This window comes from Stenella coeruleoalba, assembly GCF_951394435.1.
Source record: "Stenella coeruleoalba genome assembly, chromosome: 2".
Taxonomy (NCBI): Eukaryota; Metazoa; Chordata; class Mammalia; order Artiodactyla; family Delphinidae; genus Stenella; species Stenella coeruleoalba.
Window position 1 is genome coordinate 59902385 of NC_137147.1, and position 26217 is coordinate 59928601.

General features: G+C 37.0%; 1 protein-coding gene and 1 long non-coding RNA gene across 6 annotated transcripts in view; one reads left to right on the plus strand and one right to left on the minus strand.

Annotated features, from left to right (window-relative positions):
* Nucleotides 1-26217, plus strand: part of LOC307181767 (uncharacterized protein) — a 624007-nt gene that overhangs the window by 567662 nt on the left and 30128 nt on the right. Inside the window, exons 6-7 of one of the 4 annotated variants that reach the window (XR_013827031.1) lie at nucleotides 1452-1483; nucleotides 2017-2033. The gene's annotated coding sequence lies outside the window, so the exon portion shown is untranslated. Of the gene's footprint in view, nucleotides 1-1451; nucleotides 1731-2016; nucleotides 2034-7513; nucleotides 7695-26217 lie in introns of those variants that run through there. The other 3 variants (XR_013827030.1, XM_079912585.1, XM_079912584.1) reach the window with 3 other exon arrangements.
* LOC307181768 overlaps nucleotides 8520-26217 on the minus strand; it is a 212859-nt gene continuing 195161 nt past the window's right edge. For both annotated transcript variants that reach the window (XR_013827032.1, XR_013827033.1), the window contains one exon: nucleotides 8520-11664. This is a non-coding gene — a long non-coding RNA (uncharacterized lncRNA). The remainder of the gene's footprint in view (nucleotides 11665-26217) is intronic.

Here is a 26217-nt window from a genome sequence, read left to right on the forward strand (position 1 = left end):
TAGAGAGGAGGCATGTGGATATTTTAAGTGACCTGAAGGAATACTAATGATATAATTGTGTGTTTGTGTGTGTGTGCACCCACATGTGTATGCATTAACTAATCAAGAAGCTAAAGAAACTAACAAGAAGTTAAAACATTTACAATAAATTATATTAAATAGCTACAACAATAAATTTAGAGAACTGCTTTATTTTTTAATCTAAGACCTTTTTGAATTATTTTTTAAAAGTCATTATTAACATTTGAGGCTTGCTGCCTTTCTCTTTTAGTCACCCAAGGTAAAATGATACAAGATTTTAATATTAACATTAAATACTACCTTTAGGGAAAAGTTTTCAAACCAGTAGCCTTTGTATCTATACTCCCCTGGAAATTTCTTTCATTCTTTTCCATATGTTCAAATTCCTGGCTGGAGATCTGCTAAGAATAGGTTAAGGAGCATATTCAGAACCGGGGATTATTAACAGAAACTTTAAGTCAAAAACTAGCACTAGGTTGTGGGATTGCATTTTCAGGGAAGCAGCTTTTAATATTAAGGCATTTCACTAACTCAGTTGTCTTCCTTAAGTTTGCTGATATTCACTCTGTCAGTATTTAGCAACTCAGGTTTTCTAATATGGTTCAGAAATATGTGGTGCTGTGCTAAAGAAAGGACGTGGATGCTTTGGGCAGGGGGAGGGGCTTGGAAAAATGGCTGTAAAGAGAACTTGGGTAGTTGTGATCTCTGGGTCCTCACTTTTATGGAATCACCAGTATTATCTCCTCTTGGCTTCCCCAACCCAATAAGCACTCTAAAAGAGATCTCTTCAATGATGTTGTCCATTGGTCTGTGAATCCCAGGTTAGGCCTGTGCAGGGCTGTCTCTGGCCTCTTGACCACATCCATTCCAGTTTTTGGCTTTACAGAATTTCATAGCCTCTCTTTTGTCCTAGGTTGTGGATAGAGCAAAACCTTGACTATAGTGAAAGTTATAAAGGCGGCTTAGTGATCTGTAAGTTAACATGGCTACCTAGAGTCTACTCAGGCGTACCTCTCAACCATCTTTCCTGATCATTTGGGGCCAATCTCAATAGGCTGAAGCTCTGTAGTTCAATAAGATGTTTAGAAACAGAAGCTCCTCAGGGGTCTGACTGCTATGTTACCACTGCCACCCAGAGTCAGGAGCTCCATCAGATCCCCAGCCTCCAGCCCAAGTTCCCTGCAAATGAGAGTCTTCCCAGAGATATTAATTTCCTATGTTCAAAGCCTTCTAAAACTACACTTTTAGTATCATACAACCCCCATCCATTGGTACCATTTATCCTCTACTATTAGCTCTGTTATCTGATCTGCAGCTTGGAGGCTTGGCTGTTGTAAACCCACAGAGGAAAACTCAAAACTTATATAGAATTAGTAATTGCTTTTTCTCCACCTAGGAGAAATAGTTTTTTTGTTTTTGTTTTTTTCTAGGAAGTCAGTTATGTGTTGCCATGGGATGAAAGGTAAGAAAAACTCTAACCAAACAGGAACATGACTTTTCATTTATGTATATAGCACTTTCACTTGCCTTGTGTAAAATTCATTCAACTTAACAAATATTTATTGACCCCCTGCTATGTGGCAGACATAGTTCTAAGTTCTACATATTATCAGTGAACAAAAGAGATGGACTGCTTACCCTCGTCAAGCTCATAGTTACTTCACAGGGGTGTTGTAGTAATTGAGACATGTAATATGTTTGGCATAGTGCCTGGCATTTAAAAACTACATAAGATGCAGATTATGTTTAATAGAAAATAGGACAAATGGCAGTGTTTCAGGTAGAATTTAATTTAATCATCATTTGTCATTGCTATAATAAATATTATAAAAATGAAACATTTAGATTAATACTTTTTACGTCAAAACATGAGAAAATATATCCTTCGAGTCAGTTGTAAAATGACATTAACAGTTGATATTCTGATTTTCACAGCAATGTTCTAGTATGAGTATTAACTTAATTCTTGCATAATTTATAAAATTTAAATATTAGTTCTGTTACAGCTGCCTTTTTCCATTTTTGAATATGCTGAGATCTCATCCCAAGGATATGTTCTCTTTCCTGAGGGAAGACACACATTTGACGAAAAGAATTCTGTGAAATATTTTAATATGCTTTAAAAAAGAGAAATTTAACAATACAATTTTCCATTATTAAAAAAATGCCTCAATCTTTCAGGTAATACTTCCAGTTTTTTTGTTGTTGTTGTTGTTTTGCTGCAGATGAGCCTTAGTTGGAAATCAGGTATTCAATTGCCTTTTGATTTTTCGAAGTTGATGATACCTAACAACATGAGGGATTGTAAAGAGTTCCCGTTTTAAAAGTTTGACACTTAATAATAATCACTTTATTTTGTATTAAAATCCTCAATAATATAATAAGAATATTATTCTTTATTATGTAAGTAAGCCCTTAAAGGAACTACAAAGGCCAGAAAGTGAATCATAGTTGAATGTTATAAAACTAGTAGCATTACCAAACAAGAAGAAAAAAAGAAGCCTAATAAAACTCAATTTTTTCCTAACATTAGAATAGTACAACTGTAATGCAATCAAAGGATATGCAGTACACACATAGCAGGAAACAATCCACATTAAATTTTAAAATCTATTATAACATTAAGCATCAAGGAAAAAGTTCTTCATCAGATATAGTGTGACCTTATGAAACTAGCACTGGTACTATTTGACAGTGGTGACAAACTTTCTTAAAATATTCTTCTTTTGAATGGATATATCTATCCATTAGGAAGCAACCTAATACAGAAAACTAATCATAAGTATTGAGACTTTCTATTCCTATGTGCTTTTCCTTTTGAGTTCCAGATAATACTTTTCTCAAAGATGATTTCATTTTTCTCTACATGAGTTTAGATTTGTTTTGAAATATCTCAACTCGTTACAGACAATCTAGATGACTGAGATTTGTGTTAAGGGCAGTGTCTTGAATTTTGGTGCCCAGGTTTCTAGACCTAGCCAGTGGTAGACAATTTTGGTTATTTGTCAGAATCATTGCAAACCTACAGAACTTTCCTCCACAATCCATAAATCCTGTGATGATTGAAAATGAATAAATGTGACACATATTTAAGACAAAACAGTTCCATTCTTTCTATTTATATCCAAACTCTTTTATAAAGACTTTTGTAGTATGATGCAACATCCCATTAACCTCATTCAACAGATGGAGAAAAGGAGGAAGGAATTGTCTGTTTGCCTTTTTACTGTCTTCGTGTTGATGTAATAGTTTGTGGTTTGTCTAGCAGAATCACTTCAGCAATTTAAAATGGGGTATAATCTCTTAGACTCCTGTGAACAAGTACAAGCTGTGGTTAATGGAATTTCTTTCAAGGTAATCTGGGTGATCTAGCAAGCTTCTTCAGAGAAGCTTTAAAAAGTATCATTCTAAAAAGAGATGGTATTATAGCTAAGACTCTCAGATATTTTCTCTGCGATACCACAGTGGGGGTTATGATAATCATGAGGGCAGGAGGAATAATTTAGCATGTCTTTGGAAAGGTTTTCCTAGTCACATTGTCACATCATGATACCTCAGTTCTCTGCATAGCACTTATTAACATTGATTTTTTAAAATTTAATTAATTAATTAATTTATTGTCTGTGTCCTTTACTAAAATGTAAAAGGTGGCTGAGGAGGTGACATTTAAACAGAGATTTATGTGATAAGAAAGAGTCCAGGAAATATCAGGGGAAAGCATTTCAGCTAGAGTGAGAATAGCTCATCAAAGTCCTACTTGAAAATGAGTTTGGCATGTCTGAGGAAAAGAAAGGGCAGGATGTCTAGAGCCAAGCAGGATGGAATAGTGTGGAAAGATTTGGAGGAGGCAGACAAAGGCCAGGACACACGGAACTTGGTAAGTCAGAAGTAGGAGGTTGTATTGTACTCTGAGTTAAGTGGCAGCTCCTGGGGGCTGTGGGAGGGGAGGATGTTCAGCTGGAGTGACACAATCTGATCTACAAGATTTGACTTTGGCCCCTGTACTAAGAAAAAACTGAAGGAGGTGGGGCAGGAGTGGAAGCAGAAAGGCAGTTAGGAAGGCACTGGAATATTCCAGTTGAGAGACATCATTGGCTTGAACTAGGAAGGAAGTGGTGGGGATGGAGAGAAGTGGTAGGATTTAAAAATATGTTTTAAAGGTAGAATCACTTTGACTTATGGATGGATTAGAGATGCAAGGTAAGGGAAAGAGACTACTCAATCTGCATTCCCCTCATTCTCTGGAAGCACTCTGTTGTTCTTGTATTAATTTCTTTGTACTGAAGTAAAACTTATTTCAGTAAAATAAGCAAATATTAAGTGTTCAGTCTGTTGACACCTTGTATATGTATATGGTTGTTTAACCAACCACAAAACAAGATATACATTTCCATAACCCAAAAGACTACCTCAAGCCCCCTCCCAGGTAGTACCCTCAACTCTTATCCACTCTTGATATTCTTCCCCAACCCCTTTACTACAGTCCATTTTGCATATCTTTAATCTTCTTAAACTGTTGCTTTGTTCATTCCATTCTTCTATTTGGTAACTTTAATGGTGCTCCACTGTAACAAGATACCTAAAAGTATTAACTTGTAATTAATTTGAATCCTTCCATCGACTCATCTCAACCCCTTTCTCCCACTTCTTCCTTTGTCATAGATAGAATATATTACTCATTACTCTTCCAGATAAGTCTTGCTTATTTCCATCTTCTAAAACTTTACATATATTAGTCTTTTAATCTAAAATATCTTTAGATTTAAAATCTTTCTCTCTTGGTTCTACTCATTCTTTAGGGCCTCAGTTGGCCTTCCATGAAAATACCAGGATAATCCTCCATTTGTCCAAGGTGTGTGGCATCTATGTTGCTTTAATGTCTACACTGCAGTTTCCTTGTTTTTTGCTTTCTTAGGAAGTGTAGCATCTATATTGCTTTAACGTCTACACTGAATTCTTGTATTTTGTTCTTCAAGAATGCATGGCATCCATTCTGCTTTAATATCTTCACTGCTGTCTCCTCTATTTTGTTCCTTTATGTATCCATCACCTCTAGCATAGTACCTGGTGCAAGTTTGGTGTTCGATATATATTTGTTGAATATATGATGAAAGAATTCATTAACATGCATCATTAGTTATCTTTGATGTATTTGTACTATCTCCTCCTCTGGATGGTACGTTTTCTATAGCAAATTTCCCATGATATCTTTCATAATATCTAGCACGGTAATCTAGAGAAAGTAATTGACTAAAAAGTTAGCAAACCTTGTCTTTCCTAAAATACATCTCTTTGCCTATCCTAATTGATTTCTCACCGATTCAGGCAACTTTGCCAGGTGTTATCAGTGGGTGATAATAGACATATCATCTGCACTCAAATTTGGTATCTCAGGTGTGGGGGATGTGGTTCAGATATCTGGTAGAACCTTCTGGCAAACTCCAACCTAAGTATGCATGTAAGAAATACATTTTGTACCTGGAGATTTACCAAACCTGCTATGGTAAGTAGACTCTGCCTAGAAGCAAGAATGGACTATTTTTAAACACTTCTGATAAATGAGTATGTAATAGACATACAGATCATTTCTATGTAATAACATGAGATTAAGCATAATCAATTCAATGCTCTCAGAAATTTTGATGAGGGAACTAAATTGACTGCAAGGCAATTTGATTAAGTTTTTTTTTAAAACTCAGTAGTGGGAAGCCAAGATTTAGTGTAAAGGCAGAATATGAAACGGAGGACCTGAATTCAAAGGAAGTTCCAATTCTTTCATTAACTAGATGTGTGTCTTTGGATAAGTCTTTGGATAAATTATCTGAAATATAATTTTCTTATCTTTAAAGTGGATATGACCAGAAAGTCTTGAGAAGAGAATGAGATGGTGCATGGGAAGATCTTTTGTGGTCTGTGTGCCATCTATTAATAACAAGATGGTAAAAACATAATTTAAGAGAAAAAGAAAATGTGTATATAGGTCCAGAAAATAACCATGTTGCATTTCAGTTTTCTGTTGCTTATCAGGCATTGCACCCCGCTAAGAAATTATTCTTTACTGGCTGACTCCTTTCATATTGGCAATTGTTGTCATGGTTCTTGTCTCAGACTCCTGAGAGCTGTTCTGAATTGTCACTTAGATTCATCTGGGCACCCCTCCATTAGTGTTGGATTCCGGTAGTCATGGAAATTACAAGTTGTCCTGTTTAGTGTGGCAGCTGTTCAGCAAATAGCATCCTCAATTTTATGTCATAACTCGGTACTTGAGAATTGGCAGATTAAAAAATTCAACAGCATCATTCTCTACATTGTCTTAACAACAAGCCATCAGTGAAAGGACCAGGAAGTGTATATCACATGCCTATCATAAAAGAGCAATTAGAATTTCTTCCTTAGAAAACAAAAAATTTCAGTAAGTAAACATTTGTTTTGAGTATGTGTAGAAAATAGGTTAGGTATATATACACACATACACACATATATATATATGTGTAGAAAATAGGTTAGGTATATATGTGTTAGGTTAGGTATGTGTGTATATATACACACATACACACATATATATATATATATGCGTATTACTGAATCTTTGCTGTACACCTGAAACTAACACAGCATTGTAAATCAACTATACTTCAATTAAAAAAAAAAAGAGTGAACATTCATAAAGAGCTTGGTATCCAGCAAATGTCAAGGATCTCATGTACATGCAACTTAAGGTAATAAAATTGATGTTTAAACACTCATTATCATAACAAATATCGGCTTTTATAAGACATCAAACCACAAATATGTTTACACAGTGTCTCCTGACATCCACAATGAGGAGTGAAGCCACTGTAAAGAACACAAAGCATGAAGTTCCAGTCCCTGCTTTTCTCAGCTGCACACTTCACCTGCCTGCTCATCGTGTGGTGCTGGCGGCCCTGAGGACGAGGGACTAGGAAGACAGGAGACCAGGAACCAGAAGTTTGGAAAATAGTTTCCCAAAGGCAGATGTCTTCAATTAAAACATGAAGGCAGAAATCTAAGTCAGATTGGGAAAGGTAGTCCTGGGTGGGGTGTGAGTCAGGATGAAGAGGAATATGAATAGGAGTCCAAAAAAAAAAAAAAAAAACAGCAAGAAAGAAAAGAAGGAAGGAAGGAAGGCAGGGAAGGAAGGAAGGAAGGAAAAGCGTTGTTAATCAGTTTGTTTTAAAGTCTTACTTCCCATCTCTTTTGCCAACATTATGCTCATATTAAATCAGCACCTGAGAACCATGACCTGCTGCTGATCTTAATGCAGCAGAACTATTTCCTGTGGTTAGAATGTAAGTGCCATGGGATCAGGAACCACGTCAATCTTGTGACCACGCTACTCCAAACCCTGATCAATCAGTGAGGCCCAGAGGCAGCTTTACTGTGAAGGTAAGCCTCCGGCTTCCTCCCTTGCACAGGTCACTTTTAATATACATAATTTTATTTTTATAATTTTTTATTATTTTTCTTAAAGAGGACCCTGAAAATGATATAATCTCCAGATCTCCTCAAACGTGGATCCACCTCTGGTTAGGAGGTGAATAAATTGAGGTGAAATATGCTTGGACAGAGGTCAGTGAGAGCATGACAAGGGAAAAGATTACATCAATATGTAGAAGAAAATCAGCTATATACCTGGTGATTGACTGGATTGTGGAAGGAGGAAAAAAAAAAAGTGAGCAATTCCGTTTCTTTCTTTGACGGTATTATTAAGTTCAAAGGTAAATCATATGTAACGACAGGCTATCTGGATATCAACTAATATATAAAAGGCACCTCAATGATTCAATTCTTGCCAAAATAGAGAAATAGCTAAATGCCATTATAATTAGGTGGATTGCAAACTGGTTAAGTGACTGTACCACATGACACTGATAGGAGTTTCTAGGAGTGCATGAATTGCTTAGGTCTTTGTAACTCTTGTTTTCAATATGTTTGTCATTTGGACCAAATTATAAGCATATGACTAAATGTATTAGCATATGTGATGTGTTTTGGAGAAGACCAGAAACTTAAGCTAAATACTCAAAAGGATGCAGAATTAGACTCTATAAATCCTTTTAATTGGGATACATGACTTGGCAGCAACATTGTTAAAACTGCCTGAGCTCACTTCATGTTGAGTATGTGATGTCCACCTATGAAGGCTAATGTCATCCTAGGCCACATTAATAGAAATGGTTTCTTGACTCTAGAATGAGGGAGGAATGGTAGCCTCATTTGGCTTCAGAATATTCACTGTTGTCTTCAAACAGTGGGTTGTTGATATGTTCTAGCTGACAAGACGGGTTCTATTTAACCCCTCTGAGGATAAAACTAGGGTTAGTATCAGTAGGTTTGATTTTTATTGTAATTACTTTTTACTAGAGATATAAAAGGTAGAAGTGTGGTAGTGAGTGGCCCATTGTATGTGTTCAATCATAGGCTGAAAGACAGTCACTTAGTAGGCATTTTTCAGGGAGAAAAGCATTAGGTAGTCGGTTATTTCATGTAATTTAAGGTATCTTTTTAAACTCAGTGTTTTCAAGATTCTATTACTCTATGACTCCTTGATAATTTTTACTTAAACTCCATGTTGTTGGTCCAACTCCTTCTGAGTTGTTCTTTTAACTACTAGAACTGGCAGCAACCCACAGCATGTTCCTTTCTGTGTTTCCAGGGTTTCCTTTCATGGATCCAAAAGATAAATTCTTACTGAGAACTAATCTACTATTTATTTTTCTGTTCAAGAAGAATTCAGTTTATTCATCTATAGTAAGGCTTAATAAAGTGTACTTTCTGGCAAAATTAAAAGGGTTAAATAAATTATCTTCACACAATAAAGATAATATATAGACATCTATGGTGAAAGGCCCATTCAGCTTATAAACTGTAACCTGATCGTTCTGGATTTTTCAGTTCAAGTTTTTTCTGAAAAAGACTCTGTAGTCATACTCTCCAGAGTTCTCAGCCACGTACCTATTCAATTAGCATTAATAAAACAGAAGATCAACTATCTTTTGCCCAAAGAGTTATGCTAGAAAATATTCTCTTAAAGATTATCCTTCTATTTGATGAATTAGCCAAATTTTCACAGTAAAAATATTTGGGATCTTGTATTACTTGGACTAGTAACACTTACTTAATTCTTTTAAAGGTCAATGAATAAAAAGGACATTCGATAACAAAAGAGACAGTAGAATTAACTTTAATGAGCAGTTATCATTACCAAAGCATTCTTTTATAAAATAACAAAGAATGATGACCAAATTTAGATTTAATTTTATAGTTTCTATGAAACAAGCTAATTAATTCTTCAATATGATCACCATAATTAAGAGGGAAAAATCTCCTATTGATTAGTTGAACTTATTTAAATATCATGAACAGTCATGGGAAAAGGTAAAACAAAAAGTCAAGATGAGGAAGCAATAATCATGTTCAGAAAATAATGAAATCAAATAGTGTATCTAACTGAATATAACCATTATAAAAGGAGATGAGAGAGAAAAGTGTTATTACAGTACTTGTATATTTTTTTTTGTCCCCCAACATCTTTGTAAATTAGGATTTGCCCTATTGCTTCACTGAAGTCTTCACAGGAAACTTACTTGGAAATATTAGACTACAGTTGGCCTCTGGGTTACACCTGGCAGTTTATTCTTTGCAACTGAAACTATTCAGGAACACTTGCAATCTAACTGCTTTCAAAGGAACCAGTGGAGAAAGATATGTTCAGTAAAAAGCAATAGGTTGTATTTAAATGACTCAGTTTTAAAATTAGCCATCATATATGGCATAGGCTGTTACTGAGCAGTGGTCTACCACGTTCTATTATAATCAACATGTGATAAAGTCTTAAGAAATTGATATTTATAGAAACAATAGTAGGAAAATATGTGGAATTTTTGGTTCTTGTTTTAATGAAGTATATAAAACAAGAACAAATTCTGTACTTACAGGTTTTTAAATTTATCTTGAGTGCCTTTTATTATATCATCATCACCATCATCGTCATATACTATTATATTTAACTACTGTCATGGAATCTAATGTTGACCTCACAATTCACCTGTAGTATTGCAAATCCAATAGAGTCTCTCTCAGTAATAGAAAGGAAGTCTTTTTTTTTTTCTTTTCTTTGGCCATGCTGCACGGCATGTGGGATCTTAGTTCCCCAACTAGGGATCAAACCTATGCCCCCTGCAGTGGAAGCGTGGAACCCTAACCACTGGACCTCCAGGGAATTCCAGAAAGTCTTAATAGGTAACCTAAAAGACCCCTATTTGGATATAGAGCTTATGTTCACTATAACGCCATTAGCAGGGCTCAAGAATATCAGCTAGACAAATAAGAGCTGTAGGATTTAGTGAGTCATTCCAGAAAGAAGCACAAATCAATTCAAGCACAAACTGGTTTCTCTGCTCAAATGCCACCTTCTTCGAGAAGCCTTTCCTGATCACCCGTCTAAAATAGCTCTTTCATAGTCACTGTCTAATCATTTACATATTTTTTTCATAGCATTCATCTTTACCTGATGCTGTGTAACATGTTGATTTGTTTATTATCTCTTTCACCTGCTAGAATGTAAGCTCCATGAGGACCGAGGTATTTAATTTGTTCATAGTCCTACAAGCTGAAAAAAATGCCTAAAAAATTGGTGACTTTCAATAAATACTTATTAAGTGAATGCAACTCAGGGGAGGTCAAATATCTGCCAATGGATGAAAAGTGAAATCCTTCTGTCTTGTAGACATTTGGGATACTGAACACTTTTTACCCAGACTAAAAGCATAAAAATAGGGCTTCCCTGGTGGCGCAGTGGTTGAGAGTCCGCCTGCCGATGCAGGGGACACAGGTTCGTGCCCTGGTCCGGGAAGATCCCGCATGCCGCGGAACGGCTGGGCCCGTGAGCCATGGCCGCTGGGCCTGCGCGTCCGGAGGCTGTGCTCCTAAATGGGAGAGGCCACAACAGTGAGAGGCCCACGTACCGCAAAAAAAAAAAAAAAAAAGAGCATAAAAATAATACAAACTTCCCTGAACCCAATTTTTCTCAGTGTGATAGTAGAATACATAAAGAGTCTAAAAAACCTGTAAAGCTTCCTTATGGAAAACAATTATACTCTAAATTTTGGTCATAAATAAGAGTCCAGATTTTTTGCAGCCTCCCTCTTCTAGTGAACTGATTACAAGGGCACAACCACCAATGTTGAAACGATTGAATACACACAATCAGAGATAGATAAGTAGAATATTCTAAGCAATTAGAATGCAGTTATAGACCACTGCTCTCAAGAGTAAATTAAAAAACAAATTTAGAAATATTCTGGGAATAATTAGTACCAGAGAAGTTGAGCTGAATGTAAAAGAAAACATTTATAATACATGAGATACTTTACTTTTAATATGTTCATGAAATTTTTTAGCATTTATGATTGTGTTGGGGTTAATTATTTTGGCAAAGGAAAGGATTTGAGAACTGTGGCAGTCAGATCAGTAAGCCACAGGAAGCAGTTTTACTCCATTATTTAGGGTTTTCAGTGAGTTTACACAGTGCTTGTGGGACGAGGAAGCTTCAGGGATTTATCTCATGGGGTCCGGAACTGCTGGGAGAACCCACTGAGGAGAACTGTTGATTCTCACATCCTATGTGGGAAGGAAAAAAACCAAAAAGACATTTAGCGAAAATAGACATCGCACCAAACACGGAAAGATCATCTGATAGCAACTGAGGCAAAACCAGAGATATCCTTGCATTGAAGCAGTGATGTTTTTGGTAGCAGCCAATTTGAATTAAGAAATGGAAGTATCTGTACTTTCTTTCTGTGAAGGTAGTGGTACTGTTTTTGTTTTTCTTTCCCATTAGTTAGCAACCATAAAGCAGTAATTGGAAAAAACTTGGTAATAATCCTACGCTCTTAATTTTTACTTGAAAGACAAATCGCAAGGAATATGTCATTTTAAAAAAACTGTGAGCAGTTCCCTGAGAAAAGGAATGTTTTTTCATAAGCAGCCAAATACCCTTAATGACACAATTGCAGGACTCTGACACTATGGCCCATTTTGAAATTTCATGAAAATAGCTTTTATCACATGTTGATTTTATCACATGTTGATTATAATAGAACGTGGTAGACCACTGCTCAGTAACAGCCTATGCCATATATGATGGCTAATTTTAAAACTGAGTCATTTAAATACAACCTATTGCTTTTTACTGAACATATCTTTCTCCACTGGTTCCTTTGAAAGCAGTTAGATTGCAAGTGTTCCTGAATAGTTTCAGTTGCAAAGTTAGATAGAGAATGTAAATTCCAATCAAATCGTCATTACTCTGTTTGTTTGGTTCTGTTTACTTATGTCTTTTAGCTTTTTGCTTTTAAAGCACTGGCATTTTCATCCTTTCTTAGTTCCATTTAATATTTTCAGCACTCTGCCCTTTTGTTTATATGCAAGAAATGCTCATTCCCCTCTCCCCGCCCCACCAACCCCATATCCTATTTGCTTTGCTGTCTTATTCAGCACCGAATAAACAGCGTTGTTTGTAAAAGAGGAACCCAAATCGATGTTTGATACGCAATAGGCAGTTTCTCAGTTCAGATGGCCAACACCTGCTTCTAACATTCTTTTCTTAACATTCTCTATTTTATACAAAAATAAGCTTCAGCTGCATAGCACAGGGAGCTCAGCTCAGTGCTTTGCGACCACCTAGAGGGGTGGGATAGGGAGGGTGGGAGGGAGACAAAAGAGGGAGGGGATATGGAGATATAAGTGTACATATAGCTGATTCACTTTGTTATAAAGCAGAAACTAGCACAACATTGTAAAGCAATTATACTCCAATAAAGATGTAAAAAAAAATAAGCTTCATATTTAATATCAAATGGGAGAAAGAAAACCATACTATGGAATAGCATTATCATAAAAAGGCATTGTTATAAAAAGACATTATTCTTAGAGTTTTAACTAGAAGGCACTAATGCCTGCCCATTTTCTTACCCAAAGCCTGAAAAATACTCTGCATACTTAAAGAACATAGTAATAAAAATCTTGCTTTGATTTTCTTCCTTGCCTAATTTTTCAACACATTCTAACTGATTTTAGCATATTTTGTTTTCATTTTAGGAGAGTTATTTTAGTCCCATCTTTTATTTGACTTCATACTTCATTCTTTTCCTCCCTTTTCATTTTCCTGATTGAAACTTGATATGTTCAAAGCAGGAAATGAATAAGAATAGCCTTCCAGGTTATTTCCTGAAGATAAAACTCAGCTTCAAATCCAAGGAAAATAAAACTGAATTTCAATACCTAATTGAGGATTCTGAATAACAGAACAATTTGAGAATTTTTTTTTTATCAAGTGTTTTACAATGCCTAATTATTCTTCAAGATTTGGTATCTGGCAACTCACTAGTGCTCTGTACTCTTCAGATCACTGAGTGACTTTTGCATTTTATCAGCTGAAGACTGATAAAAGTTTTGAGCATTGTAAGTTTTCTACAGCACTGCACTTTGGATTACGGGAACTGCACTATTTGTTTTGCCATGGGTTTCAAAACTTATCTTTCTTGTATTTTAATGAGGCGACACACATCTTCAAGCTGTCATGCTACTAAGCCTAGGTCAGCAGGCCACTGCTGGCTTTCCCTCCCTGGTCCTCAACTCCTCCCCAGCCCCCATTCTCCCTCTCAGCTCCTGGGCAACCTCCTTCACTTACACACAAAGCAGGGATGCAATATGCAGTGCTTTGATATTGGTTAAAGACCGTAAGTTCTTGCTGTTGACGACCACAATATTTAGCTTGTTAACACAGTGCCATCAGGCTTCCTAACGTCTTGCAGACTCCATGGGATGAAAGGCGGCAGCGGCAAGGAATATTAAGAACGCTTATCCACAACCACTCAATGAAAAGGGTACATTCTTAAGGAAAATAATGCTTCCTCTTCAAAGGGTTATGGGGTAACAGATAAAACACAGAATTAAAGGCTTAGAAGGATGGGGGATGGCAGAATGGAGAAAGGACCCAACCCTGAGAAGCTAATCAATCTAACATGGTTCAGGAACATATACTGTCTCCAATCCTTTTCTAAGTTCTATACCTTCTGGTCAAGAAGGGTTATATATCAATTTAACATAGTTATTTTCAAATAAAGTTTTCTTTCCTGGCCTTAGGAATTATTGTCAACATGATTTCAGGGTCAAAATACTAAAATTATTGAAAAATATAAACATCTAGTTTGTTTTGTTTTATTCTAAAAAATATTGGACTAAGACAAGTTTGAAGTGTCTGAACATTACTGAAACATGAGATTATGCTTCAATATGTCTTAGACATCTTGAAACTGGTGCTTCTGAAATTATCTAGAGATTGAGTTTCCATTAGGCAAAATAAAAAGTCCAGGGCTATTTTATCCTCCACATGCAGAATTGTTGCACAACAGAAAAAAGGAATGTGGTGTGATTTGTATCCCTAACAGAGAAGGCACATGTCAGATTGCTTTACCAAATTCTGGAAAATAAGAACAGTGTTTTTTTTTTTTTTTTTCTCTTGCTAGGGTCTGGGAGAAATAGGTTCTGATTCATTCACTTATTCATTAATTCATTCAAAGAACCTCGCCCAAATTATAGCTGCCTACCCAGTAATGCTTGTTGAGCAAGTGAAAGAATCAAGAATTATTTTATCATCTGAAAACTTCTTGGTAAATTCGGTAAAGGGCTTGGTAAAACACATTGCTGGGCCCTTCTCATCACTAAGTTTGAGAGGAGGCCAAGAATTTGCATTTCTAATAGTTCCCAAGGCACTGGTGCTGCTGCTCTGTGGAATCATACTTTGAGAACACTAGTCAACGCCACCAATGTTTGTTATACAGATTTTGTTTGAATTGGTGGAGGCATTTACTTGCTGTAACTGAATTTAAAAAAAAAACAAAAAAGTGTGTTTGTTTCTCCCAAAAGAAAATTGTCTATCCTTCTCCAGATAACAGTGGGGAGTAATCAGTCAAGTAGAACAATTCTTGTTAGCCTTTTAGGTTACCTGCTGTGGTAACACTTCACTGCAGGGGCTTCCCCTGATTTAGCAGATGCACTGGGATCTAGCTCAGGTGATGGATATAGGTGGAAAGGTCAGTGCCTTCAGGGCAGGAAGCTCTCAGGGAAATGAGAGTTCTGTGAATTTAAATAAGTACTATTAGATGAGAGCTGAGGGTTATTACTCTTCCCTAGTTTGCTGTTTTTTCACATTTTCCTTTCTTGTTGCTACCAGCATTCTCACTTAAATCTTAAACACTTAAACTTAAAATCTTTGCCTGGATAGTTGACTTCTTGATAAATACTCATAAAAAGGTAAATTTGTCTCTCCTCATCCCTTCATGTTAGTCTTGGGCAAGTTCAGCTCCTAACCTGCTTTTCTTCTCACTTTACATGTTCTTCCTGGGGCATCTCACTTGCTAAAGCAGCATCTACCATCTACAAGGTCCAGCAAGCCAAGTCCACTTTCTCTAGCCCAAATTCATTCTAATTTCAGGTAACTTTTAAACAATTTCATTTAGATGTCTCATATACATCTCAGCTGGTCAGAGGAAACCCAGTTGGTTGGCTGCCTAGATGTTTCCCAGGGTGGAATGGGGTGAATTTATCATAGTTCAGGTCCAGGCCTCAGCCTTTCAGGTTCATGCACCTGATCTTATCTAATGCTCTAATGTCAGCTATAGATAGGGGAACTGAATGATTCCAATCAGTTTACAAGAAACATTAAATTCCCAATTTTCTAATTTATAATACAAACAAAAATTTTCATATGGATCAGTGTATCTGCAAATCCCCCCCCCCCCTTCTTTCTCTCTCTCTCTTTTTCTCTCTTTCTCCAGATATCAATAAAAGAGGCCACATGATAAGCAGAACTAGAGCTCTGACCTCACTGGAGATATTATATCCAGGCCAAGAGAGAGCACATCTATGCCCCTTTGAGGGGCTACTTCTCTAATAGTATGTTAGTTGCCATCTCCATATTCTGTCTTTCATATCGATGGAAAGTGCTGAACACACATCACCACCTCTACTGTGACAAATTATCTTCTAAAGTTATCCTGTTTCAGACTGGAACAGGGAGCTGTTAGACTATCCCAGAGCAATTATATATATGCTAACATAGCTTGACCTTGTCTGTACTTCAGAACTCTGGTTGAGAAAATGTTACATCTAGCTTATATCTAACTAATCTTATTCATGAAGTGTTATTTTACACATTGACTCTCAGGTTCTGGGGCATCCTTGTCTTACTCTTACATTTTCTATCTTGGTTAATGGAATCAACATGTACTGTCACCTAGAATCTCAGAGTCATCCTTTTGACTTCTTCTGTTCCCCTGGCTACCACATTAAATCAAACACCTGCAAAACCTCCTAACTCTCTTCCTTTTTCCAGCCTTTCCAATCCATTCTCAATATTGCTGACAATGTCAAACACAGCCTGCCATTTCCTTATTCAAAGCTTTCAATGACCTATATTTTTAAACTTCTTAGTATGAAATACAAGCTGTTCTTGATCTGAGTTCTATAGACTTCTTCAGCCTCATCTCCACCACTTATCCAGATGTGCATCCCATGCTCCAGCAATACTAAATTACTGTCAGTTCCCTGAATTGCCACAATCTTTCACCCATGCTTCTGTACCCGTGTTCACCCAATCTGGACTATTCAGCCTTCCACTTTCTTTTTAAATCATGACAGAGTAGAGTCAATTACTTATGCAGAGCCCTTCTTTTATTTCTGTTTTATTTGCTTATTGAGGCAGATAACACATTATTTTTATTTTTATAACTATGTAATAAATTCTACTTTCCTCTTTGCTCTTCATTTAAAAATGGTTCCTCAGACTTCAGACTATACTCCAAAGCTACAGTAATCAAGACAGTATAGTACTGGCACAAAAACAGAAACATAGATCAATGGAACAGGATAGAAAGCCCAGAGATAAACCCACACATTTATGGTCACCTTATCTTTGATAAAGGAGGTAAGAATATACAATGGAGAAAAGACAGCCTCTTCAATAAGTGGTGCTGGGAAAACTGGACAGCTACATGTAAAAGAATGAAATTAGAACACTCCCTAATACCACACACAAAAATAAACTCAAAATGGATTAAAGACCTAAATGTAAGGCCAGACACTATCAAACTCTTAGAGGAAAACATAGGCAGAACACTGTATGACATAAATCACAGCAAGATCCTTTTTGACCCACCTCCTAGAGAAATGGAAATAAAAACAAAAATAAACAAATGGGACCTAATGAAACTTAAAAGCTTTGAACAGCAAAGGAAACCATAAACAAGATGAAAAGACAACCCTCAGAATGGGAGAAAATATCTGCAAATGAAGCAACTGACAAAGGATTAATCTCCAAAATTTATAAGTAGCTCATGCAGCTCAATATCAAAAAAACAACCCAATCCAAAAATGGGCAGAAGACCTAAATAGACATTTCTCCAAAGAAGATATACAGATTGCCAACAAACACATGAAAGGATGCTCAACATCACTAATCATTAGAAAAATGCAAATCAAAACTACAATGAGGTATCACCTCACACCAGTTAGAATGGCCATCATCAAACGATCTAGAAACAATAAATGCTGGAGAGGGTGTGGAGAAAAGGGAACCCTCTTGCACTGTTGGTGGGAATGTTAATTGATACAGCCACTATGGAGAACAGTATTAAAAAACAAAAAATAGAACTGCCATATGACCCAGCAATCCCACTACGGGGCATATACTCTGAGAAAACCATAATTCAAAAAGAGTCATGTACCACAATGTTCATTGCAGCTCTATTTACAATAGCCAGGACATGGAAGCAACCTAAGTGTCCATCGACAGATGAATGGATAAAGAAAATGTGGCACATACATACAATGGAATATTACTCAGCCATAAAAAGAAACGAAATTGAGTTATTTGTAGTGAGGTGGATGGACCTAGAGACTGTCATACAGAATTAAGTAATTCAGAAAGAGAAAAACAAATACCATATGCTAACACATATATATGGAATCTAAAAAAAAAAAAAAAAAGAGGTTCTGAAGAATCCAGGGGCACAACAGGAATAAGGACGCAGACATAGAGAATGTACTTGAGGATATAGCGGGGGGAGGGAAGGGTAAGCTGGGACGAAGTGAGAGAGTAGCATGGACATATATATACTACCAAATGTAAAATAGATAGCTAGCGGGAAGCAGCCGCATAGCACAGGTAGATCAGCTCGGTGCTTTGTGTCCACCTGGAGGGGTGGGATAGGGAGGGTGAGAGGGAGACACAAGAGGGAGGAGATATAGGGATATATATATATATACATATAGCTGATTCACTTTGTTATAAAGCACAAACTAAAACACCAGTGTAAAGCAATTATACTCCAATAAAGATGTAAATAAATAAATAAATAATGGGTAAAAAAAATGGTTTCTTAGTTATTCATTAGTGTTTATTATGAAATTTTTATTAAAATAATATCAAAATGGTAGACTTATCCTTTAAATGTTAAGTCGTCTCATTCATATGCATAATTTACGTCTCCACTAATTCACATCTTTTTTTTATATTCTTTAATAAAGTTTTTAAAAGTTCTCCATAAAGGTCTTTTATTCTTCATGTTACTCTCCAAAAATTTTATACCTTTTTTGTTGCTACTTTTCATTTATATTTTAATTTACAGTTGGTTATTGTTGATATAGAGAAGCATGGTAGATTTTTTAAGTTGATATTTTATTCAATAAACTTGCTAAACTTCTATTAACTAATAAGTTATCTATTGGTTTTGTTGGTTTTCTATGTGGATGGTCATGCGTTTGCAAATAATAATGGTTTTGTCATTTTCCTTCAAGTGTCCTTTCCTTTTTTATACCGAATTGCTACACTATGTTGAAGTTTAGTGGAGACACCAAGCACCCTTGTCTTGTTTCCAAACTTATAGGCAATGTGTCTAATATTTTTTTGTTGTAAAATTTACTGTAGGCTTTGGTTTAGAGGTCTTGTTAAATTAAGGAATGTCTCTTAAATTTTTCACTTTTGGGATTTTTTTTCTCTTAGTCTCTAAATTTTATCAAGTGCCTTTTCTGCATTGTTTTCTATATTAATTGAGATACATTTAGTAAATGAAATTGATAAATTTCCCAAATGTTGAATCATCCTTGCATTCCTGAGATAACTCTTAATTATACTGTGTTATTTTTAATATCCTATCAAATTCAGTTAGCAATAATTTATTTAGAATTCTCATGTGTTAATAAGTGAAATAGACTTATGGATTTAAAAAAATTTTATACTATCCTTATCTAATTTGGAAGTCAAGGTTATACTAGTTTCATAAAATGCTTGAGCGTCTTTCTCTCTTTTTAATTATCTGAAACAACTTAAAAAATATAAGGATCATCTGTCCCTTGAATGTTTGATGGAAATCACCTGCAAAACTTTCTTGGTTAAACGTATCTCTTTCTTCTTTCCTTCCTTCCTTTCTTTCCTTTTTCTTTCTTTCTTTTTTTCTTTTTAAGAGTTGGCAACATCTTTGAATATTATTTCAAAACCTTTAATAATTACTAATCTATTCTTCAACTTTTATGATTTATTCTCATGCTAATTTTGGCATCTTTCCTTTTTCAGAAAAAGTACTTTATGTCCTCATATCTACTGAGGAATAGCACTACATCATATTCTCTCTTATTATATTTATTTCTACATTATCAATTCTGTTATATTTGTATCTGTGTTACCATATAATTGTAGCATGAACAATATTTATTATTAAATGGTCTTCAAGCATTTTTTCTAGTTTCTCATATTCCAGCCATTGGATATGCCATAATTTGTTTAACCAGTCTGGTAGCAGGTTGTATTTCCCAGAGGTAGCCACAATCTATGTCCCATCCCACATGCTCTTGACACTCCTTCCTTAAGAGACTAGGGTGACTCAATGGGTAGGGCTGGAATCTTCCACATTTTTCCTCAAAGGATTTCCTTTAGTAAAAGATACTCCCAAATTTGGCAGCCGTCTGCTTCATAGTTGGGGTTCCCTACTTCCATATCCTATCTCTATGGCAATGTTAAGACTAAAAAATAGACAATAAAAACCTGATTTATCAATATATCTCAGGGGCTGTTGCAGCAGAAGTCACAGAGTAGAACCCAAATCAATGGACTACTTTTCTACTATCAGTGTCCTCTTTCAGGGCATAGTGGTTCCTGATTTCTTGCACCCAAACCAGTTCTCTGGCTTGTGATTTCTAAGAAGGAAATTTTCACCTAATGTTTGTCATAAACATTAACCTTATAAAATGCTTAAGCAGCTTTTCCATTTTTTAATAATGTCTCTCTCCTTTTTAATAGTTTGCTTCTCATGTGTAAAAGAATGTTAAAGTGTAGGCATGTACTTCAGAAACTGTGAGGAGAGGTACAGTCTCATGTAGGAGTTTTATGGTCTTAGATTCCTATAACAAGGAGTGTAATCTCTCATACAGGATGCACTTAAAAGCGTTCTCATTTGAGGCAAGGAAAAGTTCCTTGAAATAAAAATTAGAGGATATGAATACTTTGGAAACTCTTATATAATTGTCCTTATAAAAGGCTGCTTCTATTATACATCCTACTATAGGTCTAATTTTCCCAGAGACAGGTATTTAGAGCTGAACATAATTATTTTAAGATGGGCCATGCTGCCATTTTTTCAAGGAGATAAAAGCATAAAAAATCCTGCACAGAAAATATCTCCAGTTCAAAAGATGAAAGCTAATTTTGTTCATCCCATTGTTACACATTATTTTGTTATAAAGAATCTAAAGAAACAATTGAGATACTGTTTAATACTCATGTAAATTTGGACCTGTATCATAAATAAATGCAGACTCTAGTGATTTTGAATACAATGTACTTTAAAAGTGATATGATAAAGACAATATTTCAGAATGATTATTCAAGAAACAATTGTCTAATAAGAGTTGCGGTTATAAAATTCACACCAGCACATGCTTAGATTGACGAGTTACCGTAGTCCTAACCATAGAGTGAAAAAGTTTATTTCTTAAGGATATTCTTAACTCTTTCCAAAGTTACTTTGTTCCAAGATTTGTAATTTTCTTAATACCATATTAGAATCTTTGTCATCATCATTAGCCAATGTGTTTATTCAGTCGTTGTTTGAATAGCTTTGATCTGAAAGTACCAAGATAAGCTTCCTGGAGACTTAACCTTCTCTCCTTAAAAAAAAAAAAAAAACTTTCCAGTAAACATTGAGAGTTGTTTTGGAGCATGATCCAACTGCTTTCCTCTCTCACATACTCTGTGCTTTAATGACTCATAACACTCAAATAAACTGAAATTTAAATAGGAAAGTTTTATGAATTTAGAATAGTCTAGTCAGAGATCATAGGCAAATCTAAAATCATTACACATTCTGCATTTATTCTAATTTCTGCCCTGATTTCCCATGAAATGAGAGGAAATGGATATGGATATGTGAATTTATGTTTCCTTTGTAAAGCATCTGCTCTAACTGGGTCAATGATAGGGTTACACCTGTTAAATGGTGGGTTGATCATAGGCATTAGCTTTCATTCTTTCCTCAAATCCAAGTAACACAACAATAAAAGGATTTTTAAAATAGCATAACAAGGACAAAAATAATTGGAGAGAACACAATGGTGGCAAATTATGTGAAACTGGAAAGCAGATGGACTAGAAAGTTAAATCTTAAATTGGCAGTGGGTATTTGAGGAACAACTTAATTTTATGCAGAAGAATTCTCAAAAAATTCAAATTAATGATACCACTGACCTCTGGGGGAAGGTTAGGGCTGAAAATTAAATTATAACTGTTAGTCTTTTTTAAAAAGACAGTCTCAAGTCCTGTCCCTTTCCCTGTGAAGCTGGATGACAGCTCCTCCTCATTCCAGGAGTTTTAATCTCTGCAAAGTTAAAATACACTGTCTCCAGACTTGAAAGACTATACATTAAAATAGGGGATGAGCAGCCAGACTTTTGCCCTCCAGGTAGGAGATTAGAAGCACCTTCTGTGAGGATTCTAACTAGTCTAACTAGTCCAGAGGAAAGAACATTAAATCCTGACTGACACTGGAGGTTCTACTATAGAAAGGCCCTCAGATAGCAAGTCACGTACTTACGCACACAGCTTTCAATACACTGTTTAGTTCATTCCTCTTAAATCCAAAAGAGCAGACTAGATGCCTGTAATATTCAGAGAATAGAGCAGAGGTAGGTTTTAGAAGCCAAAGTTGGGGACAAAGAAGATTCTAAAAGTAACCAAGAAGAAAAAACAGGTTTCCTAAGAAGGATTAAGAAGAAGAATGTCTTGGCTATCACAAAGACAACTGGAATGTGGAAAACAATTGAGTAATGCCTCGTAATACTAAGGGAACATTATTTTCTTCCTAAGACTCCAGACCCAACAGATACCCACTAAATGCAAGAGTAAACCAAAGTCATTGTCAGACATGCAGAGTCTCCCTGGAGGATGTGCTCCATGAAAATAAGGGAATAAACAAAAAAGAGAGAGAGAGAGACAGAGAGAAAGACACATATAGACAGAGAGGCAGACACAGGTTCCAGGAGGTAGCACAAGAGAGAGACAATGGTGAAAGCAGTTCCCAAGACTGCAGAGCTCTAGCAGACTCAGAGATGCATCAAACTATGTTGGAGAACATTTAGCCTCTAAGAGACCTCTTCAAGAAGGAAAGGGTAGGACACCAGGGTACTTATGAACAAAGAACAGAGTTAATAATATGGGAAACGGGTTCAGGGTATACTTGAACTCTCTGTACTATCCTTGCAACTTTTTTGTGAATCTAAATCTATTCTAAAAGAAAAATTTATTTAAAAAATAGAACCAGGGGAGACCTTCAAGATGGCAGAGGAGTAAGACATGGAGATCACCTTCCTCCCCACAAATACATCAAAAATACATCTACATGTGGAACAATTCCTACAGAACACCTACTGAATGCTGGCAGAAGACCTCAGACTTCCCAAAAGGCAAGAAAATACCCACATACCTGCGTAGGGCAAAAGAAAAATGAAAAAACAGAGACAAAAGAATAGGGACGGGACCTGCACCAGTGGGAGGGAGCTGTGAAGGAGGAAAAGTTTCCAAAAAATAGGAAGCACCTTCACTGGTGGAGACGGGGGGTGAAGAGGGGGGGAAGCTTCTGAGCCATGGAAGAGAGCGCAGCAACAGGGGTGCAGAGGGCAAAGCGGAGAGATTCCAGCACAGAGGAGGGGTGCCGACCAGCACTCACCAGGCCAAGAGGCTTGTCAGCCCACCCGCCAGCGTGGGTGGGGGCTGGGAGCTGAGGCTAGGGCTTCGGAGGTCGAATCCCAGGGAGAGGACGGGTTGGCGGCGTGAACACAGCCTGAAGGGGGCTAGTGCGCCACAGCTAGCCGGGAGGGAGTCCGGGAAAAAAGTCTGGACCTGCCTAAGAGGCAAGAGACCATTGTTTCAGGGTGCGCAAGGAGAGGGGATGCAGAGCACCGCCTAAATGAGCTCCAGAGATGGGCGAGAGCCGCGGCTGTCAGCGCGGACACCAGAGATGGACATGAGACGCTAAGGATGCTGCTGCAGCCACCAAGAAGCCTGTATGCAAGCACAGGTCACTATCCGCACCTCCCCTCCCTGGAGCCTGTGCAGCCCGCCACTGCCAGGGTACCGTGATCCAGGGACAACTTCCACGGGAAAACACACAGCGTGCCTCAGGCTATTGCAACGTCATGCTGGCTTCTGCCACTGCAGGCTTGCCCCGCATTCCATACCCTTCCCTACCCCACTCGCCATCTGAGTGAGCCAGAGCCCCCAAATCAGCTTCTATTTAAACCCTGTCCTGTCTGGGCAGGAAAGAGATGCCCTCAGGTGACCTACATGCAGAGGCGGGGCCAAATCCAAAGCTGAAACCCAACAGCTGTGTGAACAAAGAAGAGAAAGGGAAATTTCTCCTTGCAGCCTCAGGAGCAACAGATTAAATGTCCGCAATCAACTTGACATACCCTGCATCTGTGGAGTACCTGAATAGACAACAAATCATCCCAAAATTGAGGTGGTGGACTTTGGGAGCAACTGTAGACTTGGGGTTTCCTTTCTGCATCTAATTTGTTTCTGGTTTTATGTTTATCATAGTTTACTATTTAGAGCTAATTATGATTGGTAGATTTGTTTATTACTTGGGTTGCTCGCTTCCTTTTTTTTTTCCTTTTTCTCCTTTTGTGAGTGTGTATGTGCATGCTTCTTTGTGTGATTTTGTCTGTATAGCTTTACTTTTACCATTTCTCCTAGGTTCTGTCTGTCTTTTTTTTTTTTCAGTATAGTTTTTAGCACTTGTTATCATTGGTGGATTTGTTTTTTCATATGGTTGCTCTCTTCTTTCTTTCTATCTTTTTTCTTTTTACTTTTTAATAATGTTTTCTAATTTTTTATTTTAATAACTTTATTTTATTTTATTCTTTTCTTTCTTTCTTTCTTTTTCTTTCTCCCTTTTCTTCTGACAGGGTTTTGGTGCTCTGGCCAGCTGTCAGGCCTGAGCCTCTGAGGTGGAAGAGCCAAGTTCAGGGTGTTGGTCCACCAGAGACCTCCCAGCCCCATGTAATATCAGATGGAGACAAATCTCCCAGAGATCTCCATCTCAACCCTAAGACCCACCTCCACTCAACAACCAGCAAGCTACAGGGCTGGACACCCTATGCCAAACAACTAGCAAGACAGGAATACAAACAAACCCGTTAGCAGAGAGGCTGCCTAAAATCATAATAAGGTCACAGACACTCCACAACACACCACCGGATGTGGTCCTGCCCACCACAGAGACAAGATCCAGCCTCATCCACCAGAACACAGGCAACAGTCCCCTCCACCAGGAAGCCTACACAACCCACTAAACCAACTTTACCCACTGGGGGCAGACACCAAAAACAACGGGAACTACAAACATGCGGCCTGCGAAAACGAGACCCCAAACACAGTAAGTTAAGCAAAATGAGAAGACAGAGAAATACACAGCAGTTGAAGGAGCAAGGTAAAAACCCACCGCACCAAACAAACAAATGAAGAGGAAATAGGCAGTCTACCTGAAAAAGAATTCAGAGTAATGATAGTAAAGATGATCCAAAATCTTGGAAATAGAATGGAGAAAATACAAGAAATGTTCAACAAGGACCTAGAAAAACTAAGGAGCAAATAAACATTGATGTAAACCATAATATTAAATTAAAAACTCTCTAGAAGGAATCAATAGCAGAATAACTGAGAAAGAAAATGGGTAAGGGACCTGGAAGATAAAATAGTGGAAATAACTACCACAGAGCAGAATAAAGAATGAAAAAGATAGAGGACAGTCTCAGAGACCTCTGGGACAACATTAAATGCACCAACATTTGAATTATAGGGATCCCAGAAGAAGAAGAGAAAAAAAAGGAACTGAGAAAATATTTGAAGAGATGATAGTTGAAAACGTCCCTAACATGGGAAAGGAAATAGTCAATCAAGTACACGAAGCACAGAGAGTCCCATACAGGATAAATCCACAGAGAAACATGCCAAGACCCATATTAATCAAACAATCAAAAATTAAACAGGGCTTCCCTGGTGGCGCAGTGGTTGAGAGTCCACCTGCCGATGCAGGGGACACGGGTTCGTGCCCCGGTCCGGGAAGATCCCACATGCTGTGGAGCAGCTGGGCCCGTTAGCCACGGCCACTGAGCCTATGCGTCCGGAGCCTGTGCTCCACAACGGGAGAGGCCACAACAGTGAGAAGCCCGCGTACCACAAAAAAAAAAAAAAAAAGAAAATATTAAAAGCAGCAAGGGAAAGCAGCAAAGTACATACAAGGGAATTCCCATAATGTTAACAGCTGATCTTTCAGCAGAAACTCTGGAAGCCAGAAGGGAGTGGCAGGACATATTTAAAGTGATGAAAGGGAAAAAACTACAACCAAGATTACTCTACCCAGCAAGGATCTCATTCAGATTCAACACAGTAATTAAAACCTTTACAGACAAGCAAAAGCTAAGAGAATTCAGCACCACTAAACCAGCTTTACCACAAATGCTAAAGGAACTTCTTTAGGCAGCAAACACAAGAGAAGGAAAAGACCTACAAAAACAAACCCAAAACAATTAAGAAAATGGTAATAGAATCATACATATCAA